Below are 25,184 nucleotides of genomic sequence, written 5' to 3'. Positions count from 1 at the left end.
TACCTGTGGAATATCCCAAACAAGCAGATTGTCAGTGGCCAGGACTCTTGTGGAAACATAAATTTATGGACTATGAATAGCTTTTCTGTCCCACAGGTTGCTCACTGAAGTCGATATTAAATTAGAAGGAAGTATCATTTTTTGAATATGACAGATACATTACATAGGATACCATGGGGAATGAAATGGCTCCAGGAATCAGTAATCAGGACTGAAGCAGACGCCTCTTCTACTAGTGCAAATTTGACAGCTGAGCTGTGTCCAACTAATATCGAACACCATATCGACCTGTTGGGGTCAATAGTTGAGCTTAGCTATGCTCAATATTGACTACTTGCATTTTCTAAATGAGGGGTGAGATAACGAGCAAATTCTGTTGCACCTGGAGCATATGCACATTTTTTTCCCTACCCTAATCTAAATGCATATGGAAAAGTAAAGTTACTTTTGAAAACTGGGTTTTGGATCTACTATGTTCACATGATTTAATGCCAACTAGGTCAGTGTCCTGTAGGGGGAATTAATTAATGTAATAGCTTCATAAAGAATACTTTTATGTAGGTGTCCAAAAGGGGTGCCATGATATGTGGGCAAATGTCATTTTGATTGCATACGACCAAACTCTGGCATGATCTTAGATTGCACTGGTTCTCCCTCCTTCAAGCTACTGCTTTCCAGTGATGGGTGCAATATTTTGAGTTTACTGCTTTCCAAGTGATCAGAAACTGCATTGTGTCATATAGCCCATGAGACCTGATGCATTTTTTCCAACTCTCAAATTTCTCTGGGTCTCATCTTACCTGAGATATCTTCTTGAATAATGCTGCTAAAAATGAAATAAAAAAGAATTGAAGTATTTTTTAATTCACAAGGAAGGCCAGAAGATTTTATAGAGAATCAAGGAAACTTTGAAATTCATGTTGAATTTATTATATTATTATATGTGAAAAAAAAAGAAAACAAGTTATACCTAACAGAGATTTTCAGTTAATAAAAAAAAGAAGTGGCAGCTCATGGTAGACGTGATTAAACTATGACACATTACCAACCAAACTTTGCATAAGAGAGAGTATAGATTGTTATTAGAGAAATATATGACCTGAAAAGAAAGTGGGCCAGCCATTTGGTAAGAGGAGAAACTGAGGGACAGTCATGTGCTCCATTGATATCCATACAATGTCAGCATTTGGCCTTGGTGACCTAGATGGAACTCTCAAATAAAGATTTACAAGAAAATATAACAATCAGCCCAAGATGAAGTGGTATGAATGAGTATAGAGACAGCACTCACTTCAACGTGATCATCAATAAATCTAGATGCAGAGTATGCTTTCCCAATTCACTCCTTTGTGTCCTATCTGGAAGAAAAAAAACATCAAACAAACCTTATCCAACTTCTCCACCAATCCAAATACTAAATATATTTTAAAGTCTACTTCTTTCCTCTGTGAGGCTTACATATACCATTGTACTCCATAGTCATTACTCCCTCTTCTGAACATTAAACTTTGATTGTGATAGTTCCCAATCTTTGCAAGTACAAAAACCCTTTTTTAATGTAAAAAGAGTTTGAGGATCCCACATAATAATCAGAGTATTAGTATCCCTTATTTGAGAAAATGTAGTAAACCTGTGGCCCAGAATCAATCAATCAATACATACATACATATATATGTATATACACACATGTATATACATATATATGTATGTGTGTATACACATATATACATGTATTTATATATGTATGTATATATGTGTGTATGTGTGTGTGTGTGTGTGTGTGTGTATGTATGTTAAGCACCTAATGTGTGCCAGGCATTCTGCTAAGTGCTGGGGATTGAGAGAGCTAGGTGGCACAGTTGATAGAGCATAGGACTTGATGCTCTATATAGACCTAAGTTCAAATCCTGCCTCATACATTTCCTACGTTGGTGATTCTGGGCAAATCACTTAACTTTTTGTGCCTCAGTTTACTTATATGTAAAATGGAGATAATCATAGCACCTACCTCATAGGGTTGTTGTGAGGATCAAATGAGTTAATATAAGTAAAGCACTTTGCAAACCTTAAAGTGCTATATAAATATTGTCTATTTAATAATAATGATAGTGATTCTATACAAAATATATACAAGGCTGCATTGGTGAGGGAAGGCATGAGCAGTGAAGGGAGGGGATGTCAAGTAACCAGAAAAATCTTATGCAGAAGGTGGTACTTGAGTTGGATCTTAAAAGAAATAAAGGGTTCTAAGAGATGAAGGAGGAAACAATATGTGTCTAGATATGGGGGACATCTAGTATGTAGTGATAGGACATAGTGTGTTGTCATTGAGGAACTTTGGCTGAATTGTAGAAGGGAGAGATATATTGTATAATAAGACTGGAATTGTAGGACAAGGCTATATTGCAAAGAGCTTTTAATGCCAGAGAAGTTTCTATTTGCTCCTGGAAGTAACAGGGAGCCACTTGAATTTACTGAGCAAGGATGGAACATAGTTAAACCTCTTTGGAAAAATCGTTTTGTGGCTATAAGAGGACATATTGGAATGGAGAGACACTAAAGGAAGAAAGATCTTTTAGGAGGCTATTGCAATAGTTCAGGAGAGAGATGATGAGTTCCTAACTCTGGTAATGACTGTGTGAGTAGAGAGAAAAAGATATAGGCAAGAGATGTTGTGGAGGCAGAAATGTCGAGATTTGGCAACCGATTCAATATGTAGAATGAGTAAGAGTAAGAAGTTGAGGATTAACATCAAGGTTTCAAATCAGTGTCTTCAACAGAAATGGGGCAGTATAGGAGAGGAGTGGTTTAGGGAAGAAAGACCACGACTTCTATTTTGGATGTGTTACGTTTAGATGTGTATGGGACATATAGTTTGAAGTGCCCTGTATACAAGTGGAAGCCAGAGAAGCATGTAAGACTAGATTTGTAGACCAGGGAGTTATCTATGTTTGAAGCCATGGTAGTTAATGAGGTCACCAAGTAAAACAGCATAGAGAAAAAAAAGAGAAGAGTACTCGGGACAGAGCTTTGGTAAATAGTCATTGTCAAGGGTCATATCATGCATGTTGATAAAGCAAAGGAAAGTGAGAAAAAGCAGTCACACAGGTAGAATATACATACACACATTCACACACATACACATATATACACATACACACACACACAGAGGTGTCTCAAAAACCCACAGAGAAGAGCATCCAGGAGGAGAATGTCATCCACAGTGTCAAATGCTTTGGAGAGGTCGATTAGGATGAGACATGAGGAAAGATATTTGATTTGGAAAATAAGAGAACTTTGGTAATTTTGGAGAGAGCAGTCTCAGTTGAATGCTGAGAATAGTTATTAGATGGCTGAAGAGAATGTGAGGAGAACAGGTGAGTAAATACAAACAGCATTTCCAAGGAGTGTGGCTGAGAAAACAAGATACAGGGTTATAGCTTGCTTGGATAGTAACATCTAGTGAGGATGGTTTTGTATGTGTGTGTGTACATGTGTGTGTATGTGTGCATGTGTGTATGTATGTATGTATGAAATAAACATAGCTAAGCAAAACAAACCCACATAGTTGGTTTGTATAAAAATATATGATCCGTTCTTCACAATGAGTACCTCACTAGTACTGGCCCCCACCATCCAATCAGGAGGCAGGTAGCTTGCTCCATCATCACTCTTTTAGAATTGTGGTTGCTCATTGCATTAATTAGTTATTAAGTTATTTCAAAGTTGTTTTCTTTTATGGTATTGCTATATAAATTGTATCTGATATCTCTGAACTATCTCTTTTCTTATTTCTTAGGGCATAATATGTTCTATTCCATTTATATATCATAATTTGTTCAGCTCTTCTTTAATTGAATACCACCTTTGTTTGCTGTTCACCAAAAAAAATGCTGCTATAAATATTTTTGTACATATGGATCTTTTTCTTTTTTCTTTGATCTCTTTGGGAGTATAGGCCTTATGGTGGTATTGCTATATCAGTGGCTATGCAGCATTTAGTGACTTTGAGTATAAAGCTGCAAATTGCTTTCCACAATGGCTGGTCTGATTCTTGTTTCACCAACAGTGAATCAGTGAGCTTAACTTCCCTCAATTCCACCAACAATTTTGATTTTCCATTTTTATCAATTGTGTTAATCTGATAAGGGTGAGCTAGAATCTCAAAATTGTTTTAATTTGACTTTCTCTGCTTAATAGTGATTTAATCACTTAAATAGTGATTTTTATATGACTCTTGATTGCTTGAAGTTCTTCCTTTAAGAACCATCTGTTTACATCCTGTGACCATTTATCTATTGTTGGATGGTCTCAGCTCTGGCACATAGTAGGCAATAAATGTTATTATTATTGTATAGTCCTTTCTAATTTCTTAAATTTATATACCTTTCTATGTTTCTCTTGACTTGTGTGTTTGCATTTCAGTGTATTTACTTAGATCTGGTCACTTCATTAGAAATTTTTGTAGTTCTTTATTTCATTGAAGGTTCAATTGTCCATAGTCAGATTAACTCAGTCTTTCAGGATAACTTATTCTTAGTTTTAAGAACATTATTTAACTTCTAGAGTATTATATTCCAAGCTCTTCTCTTCTTTAGAGTGGTAGCTTTCAGATCTTGCAATATTTCAATTGACTTTGGTTTTTGAATTAATTTTTTCTGACTTCCTTCAGTGTTTTGACCTGGAAGTTCTAGATATTGGCTATAATGTTCCTGAGAGTTTTCATTTTAGAGTTTCTTTCATGAGGTAACCAGTGGATTCTTTTTATTTTCATTTTTTAATTGTACTAGGTCTGGGCAATTTTTATTCATTGTTTCTTGAAATATGTTATCTAGATTTTTTCATGTTTGAACATTTCAGGTAGTTTAATGATTCTTAAATTACCTTTCCTTGGCAAATTTTTCAGGTCAATTTTTTTGATAAAGATAGCTTACATTTTCTGATTGTCCCTTCAGTCTTTTGTTTTTATTTTAGTACTTCTTGTTGTCTCATGCAGTCATTGATTTCTGTCTAGTGCAATCTAATTTTAAATGCATTTGTTACTTGAGTGAGCTTTTGCATTTGTTGTACTAAACTGTTGTCCTTCCAATTTTTTCTACAGCTTTCACTTAATTTATAGTAACATTTTTATCATTTTTAAAATGCTTGCTTTATTTATTCTAGAAATTCAAGTAAAACCTGTGGAAAATCTGAATTTTCTTTGAGCCTTTGCTTTTATATAATGTGCAGTTGTTGTTATTTTCTACCATTTACTCATTTTTCCAGACTTACTTCTGGAACTAGGGCTTTTTTTTTTATTTAGGGTCAGACTCTGCGAACTTCTACAAGCATAGTAGGACATCTTTTTAGTGCTAATCTATTATTAGCTGGAATCTGACTAATGACAAAGGCCTTTGTTTTTCAGACCTCAGGAGTAGCTTATTACTATATCACCTTAGTGTAGTATATGTAGAATGGTGTGCAATGGGAACAATTTACATGGAATAGTATTTCTACATGAGGGGGAGAGGGTCCAACCTGGGGTGTTCCCTGATCATTTCTGTCCTTGTAGAAGTCCTGTTGACTTCTGAGCCCTGGTTCAAGGTCACACTGAAACAGCTCCAGCTATCTTTGGCTAGAGCTTGGTCTAGCTTCCTATCTTCCTGTCCTCAGTACACAATTTCAAATTTTAGGGTCTCTGGATTTCCCAGATGGATGTCTTCTGTGAGCTGCATTCCAGAGCCACTATCAACTTAGCATGACAAAAATTCCTACAAGTGTATTTTTTCTGAAACTATTTATGATTTTAAATATACTTAAGCATATTAACAACATTAATTGCTTTTCAGTTATTCCTAATCTGCCTCCTTTGAATTACTTGGATTAATCAATTTCATTTTTACATATACATGCTTTATATATTCATGTAATTAATATGTATACTTTTCTACTTCTTTTTTTACATTGAACATTTTACCTGTTGTCTAATACCTTTATATTCTTCTTATTTTCCTTATTTTTTAATGATGCTATGATGTATGTTTTTATTCTAGGTGGTATGTAGAGAGGAAACTACCCCTTCCCCATACCATTGTAAATCAGCAACTGTTCAGTATCATATAGTATTAGACAATTGCTTGGGGCATTGAGAAGTTAAGTTACTTATAAAGGTCATATAGCAATGTGTGTGTCAGAAGTGAGACTTGAACCCAAGTCTTCCTAGTTCTGATACCAGCTATCCATTTACTTTGCCGTACTCTTTGAGCCATTCCACTTCTATGGTAGAATTTGGAGGTGTTCCACAACCATTAGGCGTGTACATGACTTTTTTTTCTTTTACAATAATAGAGCCTAAGTATTTTTGTTCACATAGCTTTTTATTTCTCTTTAAAATTCATCTTTGGGGGATGTTCCCAATAGTTGGACTGTAGGGTTAAATAATTGATCAGTTTTCTAACATTCGTTGTGTACTACCAGGTTGCTTTCCAAACTGGATGTCCAGTAGTCATCTTAAAATCAACATATCCAAAACAGAACTTAATATCTTTCCCCCTAAAACCGCCCCTACCTCCTACCTTCCTTATTACTGTAGAGGGAAACACCATCCTCCCAGGCCCCCAGGCTCAAAACCTAGGAGTTATCCTGGATTCCTCATTATCCATAACCCCCCCCATATACAAGTTGTTGCCAAGGACTGTTGATTTCATCCTTTCAACATCTCTTGAATTCACTCTTTGCAACATCTCTCTAATGTATCCCCTTCTCTTCTCTGACACAGCCATCACTCTAGTGCAGGCCTCATCACCTAACACTTTGATTATTGTAATGACTGATGGTGGCTCTGCTGTCTCAAGTTTCTCGCCACTCCAATTCATCCTCCATTTAGCCACTAAAGTGACTTTCTTCAAACATAGGTCTTACCATGTCACCCAGCCCCACCCCAACCCCCCTACTCAATAAATTCCAGTAACTTTTTGTTGCCTCTAGAAACAAATACAAAATGCTCTGTCTGGCATTCAAAGCCCTTCATAACCTAGTTCCCTTCTACCTTTCCAGTCTTTTTACACTTTTCCCCTTGAAATGTTCCATGAACAAGACACTCCATATCTCAGCATAGCACAGTTTCTCTGGCTTTCCTATATCCCTTTAACACTCTCCTTCCTCCTCTCCAAATGACCTCTCTGGTTTTCTTTAAGTCCCAATTAAAATCCCACCTTTCCAACCCCTTTTAGTTCCAATGCCTTTCCTCTGTTACTTATTTCCTATTTGCCTGTCTATAGTAAGCTTTGCATGTATTTGTTTGCATATTGTCTTCCCCATTAGATTGTGAGATCTTTGAATGCAGGGACTGTCTTTTGCCTCTTTTTGTAACCCCAACCCTTAGCACAGTGCCTGGCATATAGTAGGCATTTAATAAATGCCTATTGATTAATTGATTGATTAATTTACAATTTGTCCAGTCTTTCCTATGTGCATATGGCATTTCTTTTGCTAAAATGGAAGTTTCTTGAAAGCTGTGACTGTATTTTGCATCTTTTTCTATGTTCTTTAGCAGCCTAGAACTATGCTTTGTTCAAAGTTCGCTAGATACCTGTTCCTTGATTTATTGATTTTTTTTTAAACAGTGCCCTGTAAATGAAAGTTCCAAGTCACAGATATCAACTTCTCTTGTACATCAAAGATTTCAGTGTAGTATAGTGAGAAATGTGCTGGATGTCAAGTCTGAAAACCTGAGTTTAAATCCTAACTCTGTCGTTCACCTTTGTGACCCTGAGCATGTGGCCTAAACTCTCTGAGCCTCAGTTTCCTCACCTGTAAATGGATTGTACTACATAACCTCGAAGGTATTTTCTAGATATAAATCTTGTTATTCATAGCTGTTGACAACCTTATAACAGGAAGAAGTTATCTTCTTATTTTTAATGTGAAGTGAATGGAGCCAGAGATGAAAGGTTTTTTGGTACTAACAATATAAGGTAAAGAATTCACTCACTCCCCAATATGACACATCTTGGCAGCTTTCCCAAGTATTTATATGTCATATATGTATTTTAAAATATAAGGTATGCTTAGAGTACCCATGGAGGCATTTGTGTTTTAGTTTGCTGTTTCCCACATTGCTTTTCAATCTGACCAGTGATTTAGGATTATAGAGAAATTGAACATCTCACTTAGTGATGCAGAAGAATGAAGAGTTAATTGGATCCATAAAGACTATAGGGCTTGGCTGGACAGTATGTTGTAGAAAGAAAAGCATTGTATTTCGTGTCAAAAGACTTGAGTTCTGGGTCTGACCCTTGTCAGGTGGGTGGATAAGTCACTTAGCCGGGAACAGGGAACCTGAGGCCTTGAGGCTACATGTGGCCCTCTTAGGTCCTCAAGTGTGGCCCTTTGACTAAGGAAACCTGTGGCCTGAAGGCCAAGCCACACTTGAGGACCTAGAGGAGCCACATGTGGCCTCGAGGCTGCAGGTTCCCCACCCCTGGCCTAGACAATGAGGAAGCCATTTCAACTGAAGCTTTAATTTCCTTTTCTGTAAAATAAGGCCCATTATCCTTGCACTACCCACCTCAGAGGGTTACTATTAAGAAAGCACTTTGAAAACCTTCTAGCAGCATCGACATGCAAGTTATATCTTTTAGGACAGTGTTTCAGTTAAAAAAGTATATTATTTTATTTTGGTAGGACCTGGGACTTCACTGATACAGAGAATTCTAATGAGGAAACTCTCAGGTGCAGATTGGCACTTGGGCTGCAATTTGTAGTCATAGAGAATTACTTGAGTCACTGAGATCATGTCTGTCTTGTTTAAGATCACTTGACTAGTAGAACTTAAACCCAAGCCTTTTTGATTTTTGAGTGGACACTCTATCCATTATTCCATGCTGCTTCTCATATCATATATGTAAAAAAAAAAGAGATAAATTGCATGGATACAGAAAAGGATTCTATGCTCTTGGTTGATCTGGGAAAATATTTAGCATTTTCCTTCTTATGTTGCAAGCTGCTATTTCACATGGTTAAGGAAGTGAGATTATGTGGCGAGTAGAACATTTTTACAGAAATTCATGCATCCCAACATTCAGAAAATCAGAAACAAAGAATATTATTTAACAATAAAACCATATGAGATATAATTCAACTTTCAATGAATCAGAAGGAACTTTGGTGTCTGGTAATACCTCAGAATCATTATTATGAACATCAGTTGTCACTGTGCTGATGAAATCTGGATATACTGCTTAGCACTTACCACAGTACCTGGCACAAAGCATGTACTTAATAAATGTATATTGAATCAAATTGAATTAATCAGGTGCTCAACATCATGTGTTGGCGGCATGGCAAAGTTTACTGTATTTGGAGCCACTTTTTGCTAATTCTTTTTTCTTTCAGAAGCTCCACTGTTGACTATTATGGCAACAAGTTAAACTTTCTTAAGTAAACTTCCAAATAGCGTTAGGTGAAGAGAAAAAGGAAAGTTTATATAGGCTTCATTTTGGTTTATTCACAGGCACTGTAGTCTGCTGATTTTGCTGGATTCTCAGGGGACTGGCTTATGGGGAGGACATCAAAGGGGGCTTTTAAAGTCTTCCTTAAAGGAACAGCAGCAATGAGATGAAATTGCTTCAGAAGAGAATGACTCCCTTCAGAAAGTATGAGAGAGGTAAAAGGGGACACAATCAAAGCAGGAGAGAAGGGAAAAAAATTAGAATAAAAGGCACATATGTTTAAAAAATGTCTTCCTGGGCTCAGGAATGTGGAACATTCTCTCACAAGCCAAGAAGATAAAATGAAGAAAAGAATCCCAACTAGATGAAACAAAAAGACTTTGCAGAAGGGAAGAGAATGGTGAAGGGGAGAAGTCTATTTGCTTAACAAGAAGGGTTTTGCCTTCCAGCTACTGTGTCCACAACCCTCCTCGCCTTTATCTGTGTCATCTTCTTCTGTGCCATTGAGATCCCAAGCTACACAAGGCAAAAATTTCATTTCTATACTTTACCTTGTGCAAGAGCAATTCCAACAGTTGCAAAGCTCTATACACATCCTGAGAGCTAGGAAAGCAATGTAGCGCATATACTCTGAGAGAATAAGTCATTATAACCTTAGTGTGAATTTGTTTAAGAGCTGCTTTCCTCCCTTACTACCTTAATAATAGAAATCTGATCATGTCACTCTTTTGATCAAAACCCTTAGGGCTAGTAAAAGAAAATCTCAATTCCTTAGCCTGGCTATAATTTACAACCTGGGGCCTCCCTAACTTTCCAGCCTCGATCACATTATCCCATTCTAGTAATGCACTAATCCTAGGCTGAACCAGACTACTTGGTGTCTCTGTACATACCTTGTGCTTTTCCCACTTCTTTCCCTTTGTTCTTGACTTTTTCTACATTTGGAATGTTCTTTCCCATTCTTTCAAATCCCCTTCTCATCTCTAGCTTTTCAATTCCTATCATCAGGGCTCTAGTCAAGTATTACCACCTTGGGGAAGCCTTCCCTGGAACCTGGCTGTTCTGACTGGTGAGGACCTGAGCACAAAAATACTAGCCTGCAATATTTTTTATATGTATATAATATATATATATATATATATATATATATATATATATATATATATATATATATATTCATCTACCATATTCAGTTGGCCTTAAGCTATGCCTCACATCCAATCATTCCCCTAGGCCATCTTCTTGTCATCTTATTAGTGCTTTCTCTCCAGGTTTCCCTCCCCCACTTTAATCAAATCAATACTTCCAGGGCTACTGGAAAAGGCATTTCAATCACTGGGAGTATCTTATATTGATGAGATCACAAGTCCAGTATGAAACAGATATAGCTTTACAAATATCTATAGCTTTATAAATTCTAGCTTGCAAATACTTTATACATTTGTTTGTTCATTTATTGATCTAGACATACAATTTTACTAGTATAGAAAACTACCAAGGAATAATCTTCTATGATTCAGAGAAGCAACAATTCTGTACTTTATAATTTTACAAAGTTTTCTAGGACATGAGAGATTAAATGACTTGCCAGGGACACATAACCAGGATATATCCAAGGTGGGACTTGGAACACAGGTCTTCCTTACTGTGAAGATAGCTTTTTAACCATTATGCTAGGCTATATCACAAAGTACATATAACACTGTGACCTGTACGCACAGATATGTCTAATTCTCTAAGACTATATATTGCAGGATAGTTAGTGACCTACTTTGATGGAGGTGGATTTCTTATTGGCAGTCCCTAACACTAATGTAATTAGTTTTGGACCAAGGAAAAAAAAAGACAACAACCCCCCACAACCGACACACCACTATAGTAACTCATATTCTCAAGCTGGGAAAAACTAATCAAAAGGCTGAAGATAAAAAGCAAAAAGTAGAAGATCAAAGGACAAAGATGAGAAAGTCTGCCCTCAAGGAGTTTACATATCACTAGCGGAGGTAGCACAGACCCAGGTAAGAAAATATTATATAATTGGAAAAGGCAGAGGATATTGGCTCAATTAATAACATATAATAATTGGAGTGGGTATACAAAGTTAATTGATTAATGACATCTATAACTTTAGTAATTTATGAGGAAATATAAAAAACAAGCCTTTATTAGAATTCAGGATAAGAAATAATAAGGTCATGCATGATTCAAGTAGCAAGTGGAAAGGGATGACAATTGAACCTAGACTACAAATGGGAGCCTTTGTAATTAAAACTTGTGCATGATTTAAAGATATACATATATATGCATATATACATATATGCATATCTATATATGCACATATATATGTTTAACAAGACAGTAGTAAAATTTCCCTATGTTGCCTTCTACACTTTTTTTCTTTCTGTGAATATAAGAACAGTTTCATCAATACTTTTTTTAAAATGTTTATCGATACCTACTACCCCACTTTCCTTCCCCACTTTTGAGTACAACAGACTTGTAACAACAGACCCTTACTCAAACTGGCAAGTATCTGAGAATGCACTGTTTCAAGGGGCACCTCCAGTCCATCACCAAAAGGTAGTGGACATTGTCAGTCTCAGGAAGTCATGCGTGGTCAGTTCTGAAGTTTTTCAGAATTGTTTTCTCTCATATTATTAGCATGGTCATTACACAAATTATTCTCCTGGCTTTCCTGATTCTGATCAATTTACTTTGTATCAATTTATATAAATATTTCTCTGAATCTGTCATTCAGCATGTCTTATAATGAAATGAAATTCCATCACATTTACTTAAAGCTTATATATTTCCCTCTGATGCTCTCAGATTTTACTTGTTTTGGTGGAAACATCCAATGGATAAACATTTCAGAGAGCCACATTTAGGCTTGATTTAAGGAAAACCTTAACAAACAGAGCTACTCAAAGGTGGAATGAACCATCTTGGGAAATAAGGGGATCCCTCTCAATGGAGGTATTCATGCAAAGGTTGGATGACCATTTTTTCAGTATTCTGTAGATACTCAAGTACTGGTTGGTCTAGATGGGAACAGACAACAGGCAGGCATCTATGAACAAACAAGCTATGTATAGGATAAATTGGAAATAATAGAAGGACAGCCCTATAATTATTAGAATGAGGAAGGGCCTCTGGTAGAAGATAGGATTTTAGCTGCAATTTGAAGGAATCCAGGGAAGCCGGGAGTCAGAGATGAGGAGGGAGAACATTCCAGGCATTGGAGACAGTCAATGAAAATGCCTAGAGTTGGGAGATGGAGGATCTTGTTCAAAGAGGCCATTGTTGCTAATTCAAAGAGCTTATGTTCCTCTAGAATAATTATGACTTAAGAACTCTGTAATTTTGATTTCTTACTCTCCAGGCCACAGTAACTTATTACATAAGATTTTAATGCAGGATTTTTTTCTTTGCCATAAAGATCAGCATTTCAACTTTGGCAAATGAGTAATTCTGGACTTCCAGAGTAGGTTGGCTTGTCTTTTTTTTCCTTTTACCTAAAGATCAACTATCTCACTGGTTGATTTAGAATCATGGAAATTTTGAGGATGAAAAGAACTCAGAGATCATTAGTTGCAAATCTTTCATTTTAAAAGTGAGGAAACTGAGGGCCACACTTGGTGGGAAAATTGAGACTAGGATCTAAATCTCCTGAATGATATGTTCTATTTCCCCCAGGGGATGTAGTGGTTGGAAGATCAACCTGGCAGCTTGGAAGCCCTACCTACATTCAAGTCCACTTTCTGACCTGCACTGCTTGAGCACAGACAGATCATTTAAACTTGTCCCAAGAAACTGAAGTTAGCATACTAGAAGTTAACATACAACTGTGGATTGGTATGCACGTTGGGAGTTTGCACACTGGGAAATCCCTATGCTGATGAATGGAACCTTATCCCTCTACCCCTACACAATCTCCCCACCCCCACCCCCACCATCATATGCAGTAACAACTTCTACACATGAACCATTCCCCCTTCCCTGCCCCCGCCCAGAATTTTGGCCACCTACAGTTGTATCCTTGCTGATTAACCTAGATCATTAGAGATTTATTTGTTTAGATCTTTTTGCTTTTGTCATCAAGATGTGTTAGCTATGAAACCTTAGTTACTGACACTCTGCACACCCAGGTTTTTGTCTAATCTGAATTGAGTGAAATAGAACTAGATTCATGTCTAGGGGGAATTAGAATTCAAAGGATGGGACCCTTCAAGTTAAAATGCAAATTTGCCCCAAATTAGGAGGCAGATACTCTGTGGTAGCTCAATTCAAAGGGCTGTAAGGAAAAACAAAATCCCCAATCATTGTCGGAGAAAGTAGGACTCTATTTTTTCTTTGTTAATATAAAACATTTCTCAAATACGCTTACACTGGTGACTTTAATTTCATTTTCCATTTTCTTTGTTCCTTTATGATCCTAGCCCCATCCCCCCCACCGTCTCTCTCTGTCTCTGTCTCTGTCTCTGTCTCTGTCTCTCTCTCTCTCTCTCTCTCTCTCTCTCTCTCTCTCTCTCTCTCTTTCTCTCTGTGTCTTCCTCCCTCCCTCTCTCCCATTTTCTCTCTCTTCTTTCTCTCCCTCTCCTGCCTTCTGACTCTCTCCTCTCTCTCTTCCTCCCTCTCTCTCATTTTCTCTCTCCTGTCTCCCTCTCTCTTTTCCTGCCTTCCTCTCTGTCTTTCTCTGCCTTGCACTGTTGTTTAAGCATGCTGTAAACTTATTCATTCCCCAAAGGCAAAAGCAGCTATCTGAGCAACACTTTGTCAGCATAATACATTTACAGAATGCATATTTATGAACCTTTGAGCTTTTATTGTTCCAGAGGGCAAATAAAAAACATGAAAAGTAGCAATATAGTGTTTCAAAGGTCCCTCAAGGAAAACAAAAGTAGCTGGAAATAAATTTAGAAAGAGGTCCTTCTGTAGAAGGGAACCTTGAATTGGTACATACAAAGGGGTGAATGACCAGGACCATTTTTGTTCTTCCTCCTCTAGCCAAATTTAGGAAATTTTAAACTTTTTAATAGTTTGAGCCTCTTAAAAACTGGAAAGGAAAATAATATAAAGGGTGGATTAGACATAAATGTTTATAATCCAGAGATTCTTAAAACAGCATGTTGCATTGAACTGAATGGATAATAAAAGACTTTAAATGAAAAAGCTCATCTTACTTCCAAGTTATAAGTTTGGTTTCCAGCATGGAGTCTCTAGCAAAATTAGGCCAGATTAAAGAGCTTGAGGGAGAAATGAAAAACTTGCAAAATGCCTTTTGATAGTACTTTTTTAATTGACCTTGGCTAACTAGTTAATTTCTCATTTCTTGCTTCTGAACTCTACCAAATGAGTGGACCACTCATACATTGTGGCTGACAATAACTGTGTCACTGGAAACATGACTGTGTTTCTGATTTACCAATTTAGGTGGGATAGGACCAAAGGCCATGTGGGAGATTATAATTAAAGTCCCATGATTGAAATCTGAGTAAGATATTGGTGAGTCACTAGGTATTCTTATAGTCATGAATGTTACACAAATATTGATTTTCCTTATGTAAAGTAAGTTAGAGCCTTTGGGTTTAAAGAGTACCTACCTTTTCCATGCTCAACTACCATCTCAACAGGGATTGTTTAAATCCTCAACCTATAATTCACAAAGTAAACTACAACACTTCAGAGCTTCCCCAAAGGTGACTTGGACAGAATCCAGAGTTTGTGGGTTGACTGAAGCTTTGGGCAAGGGCACCAACATTTAGAGGGTGCTGTTAGCACTTACTCTTGGCAGAAAGAAAAAATGGTGTTTAGCACCTAGTTCGCAAGAAAAGTTAGTTAAAAATGCTAAGCTTGCAGTATCATAGTTTCACCTAGGGAAATAGAATCTGACAGAAGAAAACAGTTTCTATCCTTAAGGAATCTCCTAAAAGAGAAAGATATAGAGTACAGACACTGGGCCCTTCTAAATTCCTAGAGACTGCAAAAAGGACATTTGCCCTATACCTTTTTTGAAGGTTGAACTAAACGTTAGTACCATTTACGAAATTCTCCATTTGTGTGTATGTGTGTGCATCTGGAATGCTTCCCCCAAGTCTAATTCATCCTTTACACAGCTGCCAAAAAAACCTCAAGCACAGGTCTGACCCATGTTTACCACCCCCCTGCACCTCCCTACTACCATTACTCCCCTCCCCCACCCCACCCCACACACTCTTCTTCCCATGAACTCTAGGACAAAATATAAACTCTTCTGTTCAGAATTTAAATATCTTCACCACTGGGATTCTCCTTATTTTTATAGTCTTCTCACACAGTATTGCCCTCATTCATTCTGCGATCTAACATCACTGGCCCACTTGCTGCATGGCACCCAAGACACTTTTTTTCTCATCTCTTTGCTTATGCAATGGCTATCTCTCATACCTGCATCACATTTGCCTCTCATCTCTCCCTTTTAGAGTCCGTGGTTTCCCATAAGACTCAGTTTAGGTGCCACCTTCTCCATGCAGCCTTTCCTGATTTCTCCAAAACTGCTTTGTATGCATGTTGTATATATTATTATTATTTCTTTGTATCAAGTTCCCCTACTAGATTATAATTCTTCATAAAACTAGGGACTATTCCTTAATTAAACTTTGAATGTCCTGCAGCACTTAGCACAGTCCAGTGCTTAGTAAGCTTTTGCTAGATTGAATTGAATAATATCATCACAGGCTTAAGGTTCTCCCCAAGGAGAGGTATCATCTGTACCAAGGTAAGGAAACAAACCATCTGTTCTTTTACTCTTGAAGAAGTCCTAGATTTTGAAGAAGTATTTAGCCTTCAGAGCCCTAAAATCTGTGTCCAAAAGGTTACCTCAGGGGCCTGCAAATTAGGCAGTTGAAGCAGATAATATTTTCTTGGATCAATAGCCCCATTAACACTTAATTACTTGGAAGAAGCTGCACTTGATGCTAAGTGCTCACCTCTAGGCAGAGGATAAATGTGGACTAATCTCTAAATTGAACTTGAAGGAAGAACAGCAGAGTTTCTTAGGTCACTAATGCGGGACTAAGGGTGGAACCATCTTTGAGTACAGTTTTAGTAGAGTGATGAGGTCAAAAGCCAGATGAGAAAAGTAAATGACCAGGAGGAAGTGCGACCAATAAATATGAACAAACTATGTGTTTGTCAGTGAAAGGGTGAAAAGATCCGGGGCAACAACTTTAGGGTGTCAAGTGATTTTTTTTCTCTTAAGAATAGAAGAGCCCAGAGCATGTTTGTAGACATCAGAGAAAGAGCCAACTGATAAGGAAAGATAGAGCCGTAATCATAATAGAATAAGCTATTGGTATAGATAGGAAGGGATGAGATCAAGGACATAAGTAGAATAGCTGTCCTTGGCAAGAGAATGGTCACCTCAGAGGCTAGCTAGAGTTGAAAAAGAAGACAGGTAAAGATATAGAGGGGCTTTTGCAGGCTGGCATAAGGAGACAACAGAACAACTAGGATGGATGGTCTAGATTTCCTTAGAGAAGCAGGAATCAAGGTATCATTTGACAAGGGGGTTGGGAATGCCTTTGAGGGCTTAAGGAGAGGGTTTAAAACAGTAAATGCTGATTGTGATAGAGAATCAATTAGGGAAGAATAAAAGGATGGCCATGAAGCAGGGAGGGCTCAGCAGAGATCAGGTAATCTGAATCTATGGTGGACCCAGGGTAAGAATCTGCTGTTTTTCAGCATTTACTCCACTGAAAAAGAAGGAAGTTGTTTTGTTTCTCAGATTGGGTGACTGGTAAATGAATAAATAAAAAAAATCATTTATTAAGCACTGGTAGGGAAGCAACTAATGCACGTCATCCAGGAATGGCAGAATTGATTTGATCGTGGTTCATCGTTCCAGAACTGGAGAGGGGGAGTCATTGTTTTCCCCTTCCAACCACTGTCAGCACCTAGAATCAAGACCCTAAAAACTCTAGCCACTAAAACCCTTCTGCATGATGTAAACTCTTTGGATGAAAACTACTTGCGTGTTGATTACAGCTAGCTACAGAGCACACATTGGATGATAATATCTATAGCTGGAAAAGATCTTTTCAACAGTACCTATGACTTTGCCAGACTGTTTATGCTATTTTTTCCCTTGCCCTCAGAGAAACTCAGTTCAAATTCAAGTACTGGCACTCACTACTTATATGATCTCAGACAAGTTTCTTTGTTTCCCTGTGCCTCAGTTTCCTCATCTGTAAAGTGAGGAAGTTGAACTAGGTGACCTCTAAAGTCTCATTCCAACTAAATCTATGAATCTGTTATCCTACTTCTCCATCTCCTTTTTCCTAACCTGTTAATTTGGGTCCATATGAACATTATATTACTAATAACAATTACTTCAAAGATGAAAATAGTTCAAATGTATACATAGTAATGTACAATAAACAAACACACATAGAGAAAAAATATTCTGGAGCAGTCAAATATGAAAATCATAGAAACTTCACCTTGGAAGGGATGTCAAAATTGAGTTCAAACTGTAACAATGTATGAATCCCCTCTACAACCTCCCTGATAGGTGACTATTCTGCTTGAACATTGTCACAGGTAGAGAACTTATTACCTCACAAAGCAATCCATCCCACTTTATTATGCACTTTATTATACTTATATTATGCTATAATACACTGTATATTATTATACAGCTTTGTTTTGGGAAGTTCTTACTTATAAGTTCTTTCCTTATAACTTTCAATCATTGATCTAACTACTGCCTTCTGAAACCAATGAATAAATCTACCCCCCTTTCCATATGACAGCTTTTTAAATAGTTAAAGGAAGCTATAATGCCCTCAGATGGATATTATATCCCCACTAGCTTTTCTCTTTGCTAGGCTAAGTATTCTCTATTCCTTCTCTTGGTCCTCAGATGATAAGGTGTTAAGCCTCATTAACTTGGTCATCTTCTCATGGTTATGCTTAAGCTTGTCAAAGTTCCTTCTAAAATTTAGAACCCAGCACTGAACACAGTACTGCAGACACAGATTACACAATTTTTTGGTTGGTCAATTGCTCAAAAAGAATATCAGTATTCCTTCTATCTAAATCCTGCCCAAGGGAAAAAATGAACTCTAGGAATTTTTCAACACTTCTACTTCAATACTTTAATAGCCTTGTGATCTCATCAATGTGGTCACTCATTCCAACTGTACATATCAATATTCATCCACACTTCATCTTAGGTGGCTCTTGCCTGTGACCTACCATAGAACTCCTATAGAGGATCCACCTAATATGCTGAAAGCCTTTCTCCAGATTTTTTTTGACATTTTATAGGCAATAGTGCCATACTTCACTCATGTTATATGACTGACTCATCTACTTTTCTAATTGTACATTTTCCTGAAGATAGTTTCAAATTCACTTTTTTTTTTTACTTGCAAGTCCCTTTTGGTAAGACACTATAGCCTATTTACACTGCCAAAGATCTGTCTGTTGTACTTTAGGTCATTCACAATTATCAGTGACTATAATATTCCTTGAATTGTTGCCACATAGATCACTGGAAGAATATATCTTTTTTAAGGGAACAGCCTAGAATTATTGAAAGCATTGCATAATTTCTTAAATACAATCCAGCTGATCTTCTTATTGTTCAATTATGGACCTAGCTCATTGCCTGACTGTGGTTTTTGTCCAAGACACATACACTGATGAACTAACTCACTGGGTGGTTTATTCAACTGCATGTCATAATCTGGATCTTGGTGAGCAAATGATGCTCTACAGGCCAAAGCTGGCTCACTGCCTTCTTTTGTATGCCTGAGAGTTAAGAATGGCTTTTGTTGCTGTTGTTCAGTCATTTCATGACTCCGTTTGGGGTTTTCTTGGCAAGGATATTAGAGTGCTTTGCCATTTCCTTCTTCAGTTCATTTAACAGATGAGGAAATTGAGGCAAACAGAGTTAAATGACTTGCCCAGGGTCACACAGCTAGTAAAGCGTCTGAGATCAGATTTGAACTTAGGTCTTCCTGACTCCAGGCCTGGCCCTCCATCCATTGTGCCATCTACCTACTTGCCTCCAAGAATGTTTTTTTTTTTACAGATAAACAACAAATATTCTTAGCTTATGGGCCATACAAAAACAGGAGATAGGCCAGATTTGGCCCATGGGCTGGCATTTACTGACTCTTCCTCTAGATGATAGGTATTTTTTATTGATTGGATCTTCCTGTGGGGATGATTAGTTCAAACTCTTTGGAGTAATCATGGATTTCACTAAGGAGACTCTGTAGTCATTCTAGGGCTTGATATAATCAGCCCAATAGCATCCACAAAGAGAAGCATCTGGAGGACTTTCCCATCTACAAAGCATCTCTCTTCCATTTGGACTTTGTATAGGACATATTGCTTGACAAGGTAGAGTACTTTCGGTGTGCATGTAAATATTGCATTAAGGCTCATTTGATACTGATAATGAGAAGATTATTGAGCAGTTATATCTGGTTTTGAATCTATTAAGGAATATCATATGATCATAAGATATGCACTAAGGTCATTTTGTTGGGGGGAGAGAGAGCCTTTGAGGAAGTATTTCCTCTGTGGAAGGAAAAGCTTTTTTAACGACAACAAAAAAGACAAGTCAGATCTTATCTTCTGTGTAATTTTTGGTTGTTTCATGCTATGAATAATATAATAGCTTTAAAGCTGGAAGGGGCCTTAGAGGTCCCTACTCATTTTACAGATGAGGAAACTGAAGTACAGTAAAATTAAATGACTTATCCAGGGTCATACCACTACTAGGTGACTGAGTCAGGATCCAAATTTAAGTTGACTCCATATCCAGAACTCTATCTAAAACGGCACGCAGGCTGTAGAAACTTTTTTTTTTGCAAAATATACCTGTTTTCTATTCACATTTTCATCAAGGCTACCCTCACTACATGTGGAGATTATTCTGATAAGGATTTTATGGAAATGAGAAAGTAGGGTATAGGGTTAGTAGATGTTGATATCTTCTTTATCACTTTTTGTGTGCGCGTGTATGTGGCAGTGCTGTCCATGTTTTCTGTCATTGTTTGGGATATTTCCCTCTTTCAAAAACAGGGTGATTATAAAATTCACATACCAATGTAAACATTGTAACTTTATATATACATGTGTTGGAAACACATTATAAACAACATACAACAGGTGAATTCTTAAGGGTTTTATGTGTTGGCATTATTCATTTTAAACTAATTGTTATTCTTTACTAAGCAGCAACTGTGGAATGCTTCCAACAAGTTGGAAAATTGGTTTGAAAAATGTGTCACAAGTGATGGTGGCTATTTTAAAGTTAAAAAAAATCACACTGTATTGCTTTAAAACTTTAAGACTTCAGCTTTCATATGCCATTTACAATGTGCTTCTATTGTACTTTGGTCAGTTAGATAGAATGCTGGGCTTGGAGTCAGAAAGACTCATTTTCCTGAGTTCAAATCTGGTCTCAAACACTTAAAAATGTAATCCTAGGCCAGTCACTTAATCTTGTTTGCCTCAGTTTCTTTCTCTGTTAAATGAGCTGGAGAAGGAATGGCAAACCGCTCTAGTGTCTTTGCCAAGAAGAACCCAAATGGGGTCATGAAGAGTCAAACAAAACTGAAAATGACTGAATAGGAATCTATTATGTATATGTCTAAAGCTGTGAACATTCAAAGTTGCACAAGGACCTTATAACTATCCTGGAGCTAAAGAAAAGACATCTCAATGTTTTAAAAGTTAATATCATCTCCAGCACAGATTTCTTTGGAGCGTGCTGTATGTGGTCCAGTCTTCATGTTCATTAGTACAACTTCTACTTTACTTTATAAGGCATCAAGGGCTAAGACCAAGTATGGTCTTTCTACTACCATTGATAATTTAAATAATTTATTATAGAAGTGCTATTCCATTTCTATCTGTTTAAAACTACTTTTAGTAGTTTTAGTAACTCTAGCACCGATTGATCAAATGATATTTTTCAAATTGAAAATGGCTTCTGTTTAAGTGCTTTGTTATTTATCTGGTTGTATCCTTTGTTTGATCAATGACCTATCAATAGTGTCATTCTTTATAATAAGGCAAGAGGAATGAATGAATGAAAAAACATGCTTTCAGCACTTACAATGTGCCTGGCACTATGCTAAGTGCTGGGGAAACAAACATGAAATAGCATGACTACCTCTGCCCTTAAAGTTTTTACATTCACACAGGTGAAGACAGCTCATACAGGATAGTGGTGGTTGGGTTGTTGTTGTTGGTGGTGGTGGTGGTAGTCCTTCATTCTTGAAGAAAACCATGACATCAGGAAGGTGATGCCATGACTTGCAAGAGAATTGGATTTATGTGAGGGAGGGCTGTGCAAAGCCACCAGCCTCACTCTCTCCACCAGAGCCATCTTGGTCTGGTGGCAAGGTATAGATCAGGATGATGAGATAGCCTCCAGTAGTTGGGTATGGGTGCTTTGGGAAGGGAATTGGTAAATGGAGTCATAGGGAAATTGATTAGTAAGTCCTTTCTAGGAATGGTGGTATCTCGATTCTTATTGTTGACAGAGCTAGAGATGAAAGTGGGGTTGATGGTGGAATTTATATAGTGTGGCATGAAGATGGCTGGGGCAGGGGCAGGGGCAGTTTGGAAAGTCTAGGTCAGGCTAGCAATGATGAACTCTCCCTAACTGGAAGCCCAGGACAGGAGCTAGAGAGTACTCTTGGAGGTGGAGACTGGCATAGAAGAGCATGGCATAAAGATGTCCTGGGAGCTAAGAAAACACTAAGCCTATAAATCTATGGAACTTTCCTGGTGCAAAAGAAACCAAAGCTTGCCCACATTTCTCTTCACCTTCTTACCCACTTGTAGCTTCCATAATTAACCTTCCAGGTAAAGATAGATTGATCTCAGGCCAAATGACCCTTCATTAGAGCAGAGACAGATGTTGGGGATGGGAGGGATCTTGGAGATAATCTAGTTGAACTGCTTCATTTTAGAGATGAGGAAATTTAATCTCATAGAGCTAAAGGAGACTCGCCTAAAGTCACAAGTGAAAAAATAGCAGGACTGGGACACTCTCTTAGATGTTTTTAAAAATCATACCAGTTTCCTTCCTCTTATGCAAAACAAAAGATTGCATTTGATTTTATCTACAATTTCTTTCAACACTAAAATCTCAGAACTTCTCTATACAGGGTGTCCCAAAAGTCTTAGTGCTGTTTTAAGCTATTAAAGTGATTAAAGCTTAAAACTGCACTAAGACTTTTGGGACACACTGTGTAAAGCTTTGTTGATTCTGAGATGAGGTGAGCTTCTCCTCTCTGTTTCCTTATGTTCCTCATGTCATAGATGGCAGTGGAATAGTGTAATTTTCTCTTGATGGAATGCTAACCTCTTCCCTTCCACTCCTCCCCAACCCTGCTTCCACATCAAGAATCCTTTTTTACTTTTGCTTCTCATCACTGAAGAACCAACCCTGCAAAAGTCCCATTTGATTCCCTCTTAGTTTTATTATCCCAACTCTCAGGAAGAGATGGAAATCCATTTAGAACACAATCTACGTTTATGTTGATATGATGGAGAAATAGTTGGGGGCCTAACAATTTATTGCTTCCAGAAATTAATTCATTAAGTTCATTCATTCATTCATTCAGTCAGTCAGTCATTAGCTAGCTAAGAACATTTTCTACTTCCTTGAGGGAAAGGACTTTTTTATTTGTCTTTATATTTTTTGGCATGTAGCATAGTGCCTTGTATTCAGCAGGTGCTTAATAAATGCATATTGAGTTGAAATGACTAGAAAGCACTAGCCTAGTGCTCTCTGCCTGCAGTATATGGCATTCTTTATGAAACAGAAAAGGAGTGATCTGTCAGTTCCTCTGATTCCTCTGGAAAGACCAGAGAGGAGGAAAAAGGGGTGCTTTCCTAAGACAGCCCACTTACTCATTGTGATATTGGATCAACGTTTCCAAAATTAGTGTTTCTAAATGAAGAATGTATTATTTCAATTAAAAAAACCCCAAAGTCCCATTTCTGATTTCTTAACTAGCCTTTTGAATGGTCTAACCAATGATGTCACTCCAGCAAGGAATCTGCCAACACCTGATGGTTGTAAAATCTTGGCTATAATTAAAAACTTAATTGTCAGACTTGTTTCACAGTTTCCTCATTCAAGCCTTAGGACATGCTCCCTATTTTCCTATTGCTAGACTCAGCAGTTTTCTTCTATCGTTGTATCAATGTGGTAAGAAAAATGTTTGTTTCTCAATTTTTTTTAACTTAGTCATAAGACATTGAGTGAGGCTGACCTTTGCTATCCAAAGTGTCAGGAGGGGGTACTTTTACTTCTATCCCATTATACACTCAAAGATATATTGTCTTGGGGCAGCTAGGTGGTACAGTGGAGAGAGCACCAGTCCTGAAGTCAGGAGGACCTGAGTTCAAATGTGACCTCAGACACTTAACACTTACTGTGTGACCCTGGGCAAGTCACTTAACCCCCATGGCCAAAACAAAAACAACAAACAAAAAAGATATCTTGTCTTTTTTATAATATGATCCTTAATACTAGAGATTTTCAGCAGCTAAGAGTTAAGAAGCAGAGCAGATGAATAGTATTATGAATACAATGCCCAGCCTGGAGTTAAAATGCGGCCTTAGACTCTTACAAGAATGAACTTGGCCAAGTCACTTAACCTCTGTTTGCTTCAATTTCCTCATTTATATAATGATATAATAAGTACCTACTTCCTGGGGTTGTTGGGAGAATTAAATGAAATAATTGAAAAATGCTTAGCACATTTCCTGGCACATATGATATGCTATATAAATACTAGCTATTTATTATTATTATTGTTACTATTGTATTCATTACCTTAGATACTTTACCAGTTACATTGGCTTCCCATAAGACCCTGCATGTCCTGAATGGGCATTTTCACTGACTGGCCCCCATACCTAGAATTCTCTCCAGCCTCATCTCCACCTAATGGCTTCCCTGGCTTCCTTAGAGTATGAGTTGAAACCTCACCTTCTATAGGAAGCCTCTCTCAATCCTTAATTCTAATACCTTTCTTCTGTTGATTATTTGCTATTTGTTCTGTATGGGGGCCTTCTCCAGTGGCCCTGATCTATAGCTTGCCACTGGACCCAGATGGCTCTGAAGGAAAGAGTGAGGCTGGTGACTTTGCACAGTCCTCCCTCACTTAAATCCAATTCACTTGCAAGTCATGGTATCACCTTCCTGATATTATGATTCTCTTCAAGAATGAAGGACAAGCATTTGTCCTATATTGTTTATATATGGTTGTATGTTGTCTCTCCCCTATTACTCTGTGAGCTCTGTGAGAGCAGAGATTGTTGTTTTTTTTGTTTGGCCTTTCTTTGTATCCCTAGTGCTCAGCATAGTAGCTGGCATATGTGCGTGCTTAATAAATGTTTATTGACTGTTTTGGGCTTGTTTTGTGTTGTGTGGGCATCCCAACCCCCCAGTTTGGATGTATCTCTGCATAGATATACTTTTTAAAAAATGAATTTGGGTAATCAGAAGATAATGCTTTTGTGCTCTATTTTGAAGCTAATTGAATGTTAATAATTATTATCACCCAGACTTGTTTCAAAATAAGATGTACTGCCTCACTATGCGTGACCTTTCTTACTAGAAATACCATAGAATTTAGGGTGGGAAGGGGCCTTATAGATCATTAGAGTTGTTGTTTTTTTTTAAATCTCCTCACTTTACAGATGAGGAAACTAAGGTACAGAGCAGAT

Source organism: Phascolarctos cinereus, unplaced genomic scaffold (genome assembly GCF_003287225.1).
Source record: "Phascolarctos cinereus isolate Bilbo 61053 unplaced genomic scaffold, phaCin_HiC Scaffold_5;HRSCAF=322, whole genome shotgun sequence".
Classification (NCBI taxonomy): domain Eukaryota; kingdom Metazoa; phylum Chordata; class Mammalia; order Diprotodontia; family Phascolarctidae; genus Phascolarctos; species Phascolarctos cinereus.
The sequence above is the reverse complement of the archived record's forward strand: the minus strand, read 5'-3'. Positions refer to the sequence as shown.